Genomic DNA, 10,981 nt, shown 5'->3' with positions numbered 1-10,981 from the left:
AGGTTTAAATCATTGCCTTTTAAATATACACAAATAGTAGAACATGTATGATGTATTATTTAGTTGATATTACTCTTGCCAAGCTCTGATTTCTAAAAGATGCACGTGTGGCAACAGCAATGCGGTGTATGATTTGCGCTCTTTTAATTCACATTCATTCACTTCACACACTCACTGAGTGAATTTAGAGGTCTGTGTAAAATATTGCGCTGATCCGCTGGCTCACCTGTATATCTAGCAAACACCAGACTGTGCTGCAGCCTCAGCTGAATATTCGGGCAGAACTATTCATTATCTGTTATATTCGTTTTTGAAGCCATTATTCGTGCCTTTCCGAATAAGGTATTCGGCTTCAGGCACACCCCTAGTAGATCTCTGTTATTTAGATCGCAGACACGTCTATGTGCTTTTAAACGATCATATGGGGAATCTGCCTATACATCTATGTGTACAACAATGCTTATGATGTTATTGTTTACAGTCGTCAAGGATGCGCAGAGCGAATGTGGGCAGCAATGCCATCGTTTTCAAAAGTGTCCATTTGGTCCATTTACACTAAAACGCAACCCCAGAGTTTTTAAACTAAAAATGGTATCTACAGCATTTTCAAAAAGTCTCCATTTTAGAGGGGTCGAAAACATCGGAGTGGTGTAAACGATAGTTGTAACCATAGCAAAAGTTTTTGTTTGTGTTGTGTGTTTTAGGTTGTGTAGTGCAGACGGAAACGCACGTGATATGCGTTTTAGGTTGTGTAGTGCAGACGGAAACGCCGTTTTAAAAAGTCGTGGCTCATCTGAACATAGTGTCAAAGTAAGTCTGTGGGATTTTTATGGTTTTTAATCTTTTTCTTTCATTTTTTCTTTATTTTCAGGTGTTTCTAAGAGATTGAACTGGTTTAAAACTCAGAAATTCTGCAGCATTTAAAAATCTCTTCCTGAACTTCACAAGAGCTTTGAAGAAATGCCAGTGGTGAGACGCCATTCAAGGAGGATCATCCTCTATTACAAATGCTGTAATTAATACAGGGACCTGCTTATCTTTTGTTTTGCTTTTGCTTTTAAGTTAAATATTCACATTCTTCAATGTGTTGTTTGCAGGGAAAATAAACTATTTTATCGCTTCACATAATAATTAGATGTTTTCACTCAGAGTTTTGTACAATTTTGTTTACAATGTTGATTTGATTTCAGTGAAAACTGTGTTGCGTGCTGGACGCTCGCGCTGCTGCTTCAGCTGTCATATGAAATAAAAGTCTATGTTCAACAAGCTGGCAGAAGTCCAGCCATTTCTTTGTTGGAAATGTTTAAATGACGAAATATAATTGTTGTCATTATATTTCATTTTTCCGTGGCCTCAGAAGAGAGCCAGAGATTGTGGGTCACATTCAGCAGACAGATATGAAACACACTGTATTTTTATATTTATTTGAAGAAATAACAACCAAAATCAAATCCTTGTGAACAGTTTTTGTGGCATTTTAAAATGCTGACAGTGATGCTAAAAGACATGCAGATGAGCCCAGAATATTAAAACTCAATGAGTTTAATTACACATTAAGCATTTCACTCCCTTTAGAAAACCATAATAAAGAAAACGCTTAACGTGGGCTTATGCATTAAGACAGACAGTTTTATTTAAAGATCATATTCTGCGCCCATTTGTTTTCCTGCACATATGTATACTTTATTAGTGAAGTGCAGAGGTGGGGACCAAGTCATTGTTGTGCAATCACAAGTCTCGGGTCTTTGCATTCAAGTCTCAAGTCAAGTCCCGAGTCAAGATAGGCAAGTCCAAGTCGAGTTGCAAGTCCTCAACTTTAAGCTTCAAGTCCTAAACAAGTCATTAGTGCTATTTGCCCCAAATAAGTGTCTCAGTATTAATTACCATATATTAAATTCATAGTAATTTATCTCAGGAAGGCAGGTAGAATGTGTGTGAAATAGTCAGTTTTCATGTGAGATGGGTGCCCTTAGCAAAACTACTGAGTTCAATTTAGTGAGAGCGGAAATACAGAAAGAACTCCTTTGTAAGAACTAGAAGAAATAACTGGAAGCTGTAAGAAGTGCGTGTCGTCAAATGAAGGGGGCCAGACGAAAATCCAAAAATAGGGCAGTTTTGATGACAATGGTGAAAAAAAAAAAAAAAAAAAAGAACACAAACATAACTTAGCTTTATGCTAGATTATTTTAAGAACCGACAAACTAGAACTAAACAGACCGGGTTATAAACACAAAGTAAGAAGAACAGAAACAGGTGGGGGAGTAATCAATTAACTAAAGAAAAGGAACATGACCAAATAAGGAAAACTCAAAAGAAAACAGGAGAATAGAAGTCCATGACTGTGACATTACTCCCCCCTCCCGGAAGGCTCGTTCTGAGCGGGATGGGAGCCAGGGTGGAGTTGAGGAGGACCCCCAGGGCAGATCTGGAGACTCAAGCGGCTAGGGCGGATCTGCCTCCAAGGCCACGGCTCCAACCCCGCCTCGGCCTCTATGGCTGGATCTTTACTGCCCCCCCCAAAAAAATACTTGGGAAAACTTAAGGGGCTGGACTTGGGGCCTGGAGCCGACACTGGAGCTAACTGGGGTTCAGGGGCCCTCCCTGGGCTCGACGTGGAGTCGGGAGCCCCCCTTGGGCTTGACTGGGGATCGGGATGCTCAGGAGATGAGGAAGGGATGGAAACAATGGAGACGTAGGAGATTCAAAGTTGGGCGGAACCAGCGGAGACACAGGAGATTCAATGCTGGGCAGAACCAGCGGAGACACAGGAGTTTCAGGAGGTGAAGGAGGGTCAGGGAAGTACTCTAGAGGGAAATCTAGGGAGAGGATGGGTGCGAAAAAATCTGGTGGTAATGCCATATCCATGATACTAAAGCTGGGGGCTGGTAATGGAGGGTGATCTGGAGGATGGCGCGGAGGGCGGTTTAATATATATATGGCTTGCCATATGACTCACCACTGGCTGCCGCATTGGTGGGCTGAGGGAGATAGCCAAGTTCGGGAGGCTACTGTGGGGTGGTTTGGGTTGGGCAGGCGGGAGGCGCTGTTGGAGCGGTATGCAGAGGTTCCCGGCACGGGGGTGAGCGGGCGCAACACAGCTCGTTCCTGAGGGGACTGGACAAGGAAATTTTGGCTGTTCACGAACTTCTTCCACTTCAAAGTCAGAATTGTTTCAACCAGAGGACCAGATTAATGAGCTCGATTAAGGGGAAATCACCACCAGGTAGAGGGCAACGGATTGTGTCCTCGTCCAGCTCCAGCAAAAAACAAGCACCCAGAAACGAGTCATAATAGCTCACCTGATTCGCAAGCTCGAGGAAATCCCTCTACATATCGCTCCAGTCTCCGACCACTCTGCCTCAAATACCACAGTTTTTCCTCAGCCTACATTTTCGGTTTTGGTCAGTTCTTCTGTAACAAGCACGTGTCATCAAATGAAGGGGGCCAGATGAAAATCCAAAATAGGGATGTTTTAATGATGACAATGGTGAAAAACAAAAATAACTTAGCTTCACTTTACACTATATACTTTAAGAACCAAAAAACTAGAACGAAACAGACCGGGTTTATAAACACAAAGGAAGTAATAAGAAGAACAGAAACAGGTGGGGAGTAATCAATTTAACTATACAAGAAAAGGAACATGACCAAATAAGGAAAACTCCAAAGAAACAGGAGAATAGAAATCCATGATTGTGACACAAGCATGCAATATGGATGCAGAAAAACTCATGAAGATAATCATTCAAAAATGCTGTGCTACCATACTTCATAACTAAGAGTAACAAAGACAAAATAATTTAATACAATAAAATGTACATTTTATAGAAAAAAAATGTTGTTCATAGTTGATTGCTAAATTTAGGGGCTATGTGCGTTAGGCCTACAGACTGATTTACAAACACGTGCATTCATTCATTTATCCCGAAAGAAATGGAAGTGTTTCGGGATTGACGAATTTCGATGATTCGCCATGAAAATGAAGTTGCTATAACTCAGACATACAATGTCCAATCTGCCCCAAACTTCACATGTTTGATAAGACTCCTGACCTGAAAAGATCTACGTGCCCATATTCAGTTATAGTCATAGCGCCACCTATTGGCAACAGGAAGTGACATATTTTACGCTGTGACGAACTACTCCTAGAAATTTAATGACATCAAATAGTTTTTTTTCTGTCAGTCTAATCTAAAGGCCTGTGCGATGTTAAATTGTGAAGATCTTGAGTTTTTGTTAAAGGGTGTGTCCGTGGTGGCCTGACAAATTTTTGATGTTTCGCCATGAAAAAGGATGTTTCTATAACTCAGACATTCAATGTCCAATCTGCCCCAAACTTCACATGTTGGATAAGACTCTTGACCTGAACAGATCTACATGCCAATATTCAGTCATAGTCATAGCGCCACCTGCTGGCAACAGGAAGTGTCATGTTTTTATGCTGTAACGAACTACTCCTAGAAATTTAATGACATCAACATTTTATTTCGGTCAATCTAATCTAAAGGCTTTTTGTGATGGTAAATTGTGAAGATCTTGAGTTTTCGTCCATGGCGCCGTTAAAAGTTCGATGTCTCGCCATGGGAATAAAAGTTGTTGTAACTCAGGCATAAAATGTTCGATCTTCCCCAAACTTCACATGTTCGAAAAGAATCTTGGCCTGAACACAACTGAAGGTCATTATTCCACTATAATCATAGCGCCACCTGCTGACAACAGAAATATGGCTTGTTTTACACTAACTTAAACATGCAATGTCCCAATCTGCCCCAAACTTAAAATATTTGATAAGAGTCATGGCCTGAAGATTATCTAAAGGCCAATGTTCAGTTATAATCATAGCGCCACCTGTTGGCAATAGGACACAACATGCTTTATACTAACGCAACTTGGAGTTGATGCAGAGCAGTATATCACAGTATCATCAGCATAAAAATGAAAGTTTGCGTTGGAGACATTTTGATCAAGATTGTTGATATATAAAATAAATAGAAGTGGTCCCAGCATTGACCCCTGGGGCACACCCTTGGATATCCTAAGAGGGCTTGAAGTGAGACCATCTGCCTGTACGCACTGGGATCTACCTGATAGATAGTTCTCAAACCAGCAAACTATATGTTCTGACAAACCTGACACTGAGAAGTCTTTGTTTTAATATTGTATGATCCACAGTATCAAAAGCCTTCGATAGGTCAATGAAGAGAGCTGCGCAATGTTGTTTTTTTTATCTAAAGAGTCAATAAAAATCATTTACTACTTTTAGGGCTGCTGTAGTTGTGCTGTGTTTTTTACGAAAACCTGATTGAAAATTAGACAGAATATTGTTGATAGTTAGAAACTCTTTCAATTGTTCATTCACCAGAGTTTCCATAACCTTGGCCAGGACAGACAGTTTCGAGATGGGTCTATAGTTATTTAAAACAGTCGGGTCGCCTCCTTTTAACAGAGGAAAAACAAATGCGGATTTCCATATAAGTGGAATTTCATTTGTGTCCAGAGAAAGATTAAAAAGATAAGTCAAAGGCGGTGCAATAAAATCAGATGCTAACTGTAGAAAATAAGGCTCCAAGTTATCAGGACCAGCCGATTTTCTAATGTCTAAAAGTGTGAGGGCTTTATGCACTTCTGAAACTGAAAGTGGCTTAAAACTAAAAGAATTACTGACTCCAGAATGATCATGAGAATTACCTTTAGGATGATTCTGATGTGAAGTGTTGAGGGAATCAAATAATAAACCAGAGGCAATAAAATGCTCATTAAAACAGCCAAGCATCTCAGCCTTATCAGATAATTTATGTGAGTCCTTAAGAATACATGGTGGCAGCTCAATGCCAGTTTTGTTTCCAGCCAAGGATTTAATCGTCTTCCAGAATTTTAAGGGGTTATTTAAATTATTTGAAGTTTCTATAAGGAAAGTGGTCAGCTTTGGCCTTCCTGATAGCCACTGTGCACAGATTACGCAGTCTCCTGAAGAGCAGCCAATCAGAATCCAGGCTTGTTTTCCTGGCTTTTGCCCAGGCCTTATCACGCTTATGAAGAGAGTTGGCTAAATCTAAAGTGAACCATGCATTGTTTCGGCCTTTTACTCTATGTTTTCTGTGGGGAGCATGCTTGTCAACAATTTCTTTAAAACCATCATAAAAAAATCACGCAGCGTTTTCAACATCTGCAATAAGATACATTTTATCCCAATCAAAATAAAAACAGGTCATATAAAAACCCTTGTACCGAAAAATGTTTTGTGTCACGCTTAATAATGATACGTGGCTTGGTTTTTGGGAATTTTTGTGGTTTCTGACCATGGCAACAACACAATGGTCACTAATGTCGTTTGCAAAAACAGAAGCTGGTGAGTATTTGTAAGGAACGTTGGTTAGGATAAGATCAATTAAAGATGATTTATCTGGACATTTCAGGTTAGGTCTAGTGGGACTGTCAACGAGCGGAAAGAGATTTAAAGAGTCACAATAAGCTTTAAATTCATCAGATACTTGATGTAACCAGTTCCAATTTAGATCTCCAATGACTACAATTTCGTTCTGATTTAGTCCTGATAATAGCTGCATTAAAGAAGGCAGAGCATCCCTGACAGCTGATGGTGTCCTATAGCAACCAACTACCGTAATGTGGAGAGTCCTAGAGACCTCGAGATCAAGAGCTAAAAATTCGAATTGCTTACTCACTGATTTAGAGAGAAGCATATTTACACGAAACTTATCTTTAATATATACCGCGACACCCCCACCCCTTCTGGGACGATCAGTCCTATATACATTGTAACCATCAATACTGATATCCTCATTCAGAACAGATTTGCTTAGCCAAGTTTCTGATAAAACAGTTACATCAGCTTCAGTTGAGTGTGCCCAAATATGAATCATATCTATCTTTGCAATCAAACTACGAACATTCAAGTGAATAAAACCAAGGCCAGCCCTGGATTTAAAATCAGCAGGGGTATTGAGACATATAGCAGAGTCTGGGCCTGGATTAGGTTGCACATTTCCTGAAATCAACACGCAACAGAACAATTAAACACCTCAGCTTAAGTGATTTAAATGATTGAGTAGAGGATTCATTCTTTGAACTTATTTTTAGTACAAAGCTACGAAGGCAGCTTTCAGAAATAGTAAAATTGTCTTTTAAAGCCATAACACTGATCAGACAGGCCAAGTCCGCAGTGTCAGAGGTGAGGAACAGAGGCAGGTGCATTGATTTAATGTCTGGCGCACAAAACAGATGCGCACGTCCCCCAGCGTATTGTGACTGTATTTAAAAGACCTGCACGGGAGTAGTTGGACCTGTGCGGGCTTTCATACAATCCGCTCAGGGGTAGTAAACACATTACAAAAAAGGGCAGCGCCATTGCACGTTCCGTTCCTAGCCGATGCGTTAGTAATCCAGTCCAGATTTTCCGACCTCCTGAGACAGATGACGTTGCATCACGTCACATGTAAACAGGAAAACAAGCCCAATGAAGCAATGCTGTGAAAAAAGTGATTAAAAATCAGGACCCGCCGGATTGTAAAACAACAAAGATACAGATTCAAGCACAAGACACAAAGACAAGAAAAAAAGCACTTCCCTTTCTCATGAGAAGTTTGGGCACGTAAGATTCGAAGGCGTGTCGGCGGTTTGGCTCCGATGGACAGGATCCAAATTCCGCACTAACAGGGCGGTCCGGGTCGTCTGAAACGTCAAGAGAGTAAGTTTCACTTCAATTAAATCCAAGTTCGATATGTGATGGACTGGTTCTCGAAGCAAGTCCAATATTTCAGAGACAGCACCATCAAAGGACAATAACATTGATGTCAATCACACAGACAGAGACAGAAATGTAGACGGTTGTGGACATGCTGCCATCTTGGAAAAAGAACAACGCTGTTTTACGCTGTAACGAATTACTCCTAGAAATTGTATGACACTTTATAATTTTTCTTTGGTCAGTCTAATCTAAAGGCCTTTGCGATGTTAAATTGTGAAGATCTTGAGTTTTCATTAAAGGGTGTGTCCATGGCGCCGTGACAAAGTTTTATGTCTCTCCATGGGAATAGGAGTTGTTGTAACTCAGGAATAAAATGTCCGATCTTCCCCAAAGTTCACATGTTCGAAAAGAGTCTTGGCCTTAACACATCTGAAGGTCAATATTCCACTATAATTATAGCGCCACCTGTTGGCAACAAGAAATGGCTTGTTTTAAACTAACTTAAACATGCAATGTCCAATGTGCACCAAACTTTAGATATTTGGAAAGAGTCATGGCCTGAAGATATCTAAAGGCCAATGTTCAGTTAAAATCATAGTACCACCTGTTGGCAATAGGACACCTCATGCTTTATACTTACTCAATCATTCCATGTTCAACTTGCACTAAATTTCATATGCTTGATAAAAGTGCTGGACTGAAGAAATTTACATGACAAAATCCAGTTATAGTCATAGCGCCACCACCTGGCAGCAGGAAGATTGGCACATATAAATGACTTTGACATATTCCTCTTATATTTACCACATTAAACGCATATTTCTCGCCGTTCGCTGTTTTACTAAAGCCACCCGCTGGCGGGTGAGCCCGGGTGCGAGGGCCCGTTCATCGCTGCTTGCAGCTTTAATGTATTCTTCTATCTGTAGTCATGCCACGCCACTCTTGTGTGGTGAAGATATGGAGTAACAGATTTTCTTGCACTACATGAAAAGGCTAGTTTCTGGACTGTTCATGTCAGCGCATTAACCTGTAAAAGGCACATTTCCAGCAGTTTCCGTGTATGTGCCCTGGCGATTCTGGTTTCTTGACACGGACAGAAACTGACTCTTTTGTGCACAGCGGATTTCCAGTCCACTCACTAATGCAGTAAACATCCAAACAGGTATGGAAATGTTTACATACTCACCGGTAAATCCACATATCGTCCTGTGCGTGAGAAGTGAAGCCTCAACAAAATCCAGGGTACAAGCAGTAAAATCTCTGTAAATAGCCACTCATGTCTCAGTAAATGTCTATAAATCACCATATACTCAATATATTTTGAATGCTACCGGCCTTATACACAACCATGTGTCATATGCGCTTACAAAACTGTAAACAAAGCCACAAACACAGCAAGGCATCAAACAAAACTCAATTTTATTTTTGCAACAAATGCAGGACCATGTTTTTACCTTTTGTAATAGTTATGTACGAGTCCCTCAGTTGTCCTCAGAGTGAAAAGATGGATCTTAAATCATACATTCATTGCTGGAAAGTGTTCCAATATGCAAAAGATTTTGGAAAACCTGAGGATGTGCAGGAGCTGGAGTATTTTTCTGAAGAAAAGCAGGCAGTTGAGTTGCTCAGGACAAACAAGGACTCATGAAACACTATCACAAAACAAACCATTATTCCTTTTTTTTGATCAGTTATAATTCTGACTTGCAGACTAAACGTAAACATCTGTTAAATGAAATAGCTTCATCAGGCCAGTCCTGAATAATAATAAATAAAATTCAAAAAAACATAATATTTTGTTTAATAACATTCTGCACATTCTGCAATGTGATGTAAACTTTTGACGACAATTGTATGTATGTGTGAAACAGTGAGTACAGCAGGCTAACTTTAGTGAAATATCAATATCCCATTATTCTCTGCCATGTCCTTCTATTTATCATGTGGAAACTGTCACCGTTGGTTCAAAGGGTTCACATTTTCACAGTCCTTCAGATGATGGTTAGGTCTGGGAACAGGATACTGTGAAAAAATATATATGTAACCCTCTTCGTCTGTGTGCTCCCCCAAATGTCTCTGCGTTGTGTTTGGGTGATGGTTGAATGAGGAGGACACAAAGATCGTTGTCGTCACAGCAGTGAAGCTTATTTATTGGGCTCTTTATCTGCATCATCCACTTTTCACAAGGAAAATAGAACTGTTAGTTACTAATATAAAAAAATAAAAATGCATACAAAATCATAAAATGAAACAATATAGTTTTAGCTGCCGTTATATTCAACCTTAAATCAGGGGGGGTTCTCAAAGACTGGAAAAATAACTTTCCACATATGACAATTAATGTTTAATGGCACATGCATCCCAAATACAAAAAAATAAAACCCAAAATACTCAGATAAACGTTAAACACAAGGCAATATACAGAAAAATATTCCCCACCACATGGAAGGTACAACCCATTAAATAATATCAGAAATACAAAACCATCCTTCGCAAATAACTGCACATATATGTTAGTTAACATTTTTAACAGCAGTATATTTCTTCAAATAACATGGATGGCCAATATAATAAGAAATGAATAATTGTAACAGAGAACAGTGAAAACCATCCTTACCTTTTCACAAGGAAAATAGAACTGAATTTAACAACAGCTCCTCCCATGTGAAGAAGGGCTCACTCAGTGAAAATACTCAAAGAACACAGCTCCCCCCTAAGGCTGGGAGAAACATTTTACATTTTCCCTACATCTATAACAAACGACAAAGTGCTCATTCTGAAATCTGAAGAAAGATTTATGCTTTGTATACACATATAGCCTACCTCTATTCACTTTGTACAGTTATTCATTGTTTATATAATTCTGTTATAGTGTTTTTATTCGTACAGTAGGTGCTAACTGCAAATGTTTCAGCAATAATTTCGTTAACAGCATTCATTTTGAAGCAGGTAATGATTTAAACGGTTGTTAAATTAATTATTAATTTAGCATACAACATTTTACATGGAAATGGTAATGCTAGTAAACATATTTGCGCAATATTGGAGAATCTGAAATAGATGTCGCTCAATCAGGACATTAAAAATATACACATCATAATTTATTCAGAGAAATAACTGACTAAGTACAGTATACGGACATTCAGCTTTATCTCAATATGGCAAGTTAAGCTTTTCATTTCAGTATAGAGCAATATAGTAACAGAGGCTATTTTATTATTCATTGTATATTCAAATCAATTTCTGATACTAATTATTATCATGTTTAATAATTCC

The sequence above is a fragment of the Cyprinus carpio genome, chromosome A4 (assembly GCF_018340385.1).
Source record: "Cyprinus carpio isolate SPL01 chromosome A4, ASM1834038v1, whole genome shotgun sequence".
NCBI lineage: Eukaryota > Metazoa > Chordata > Actinopteri > Cypriniformes > Cyprinidae > Cyprinus > Cyprinus carpio.
The sequence above is the reverse complement of the archived record's forward strand: the minus strand, read 5'-3'. Positions refer to the sequence as shown.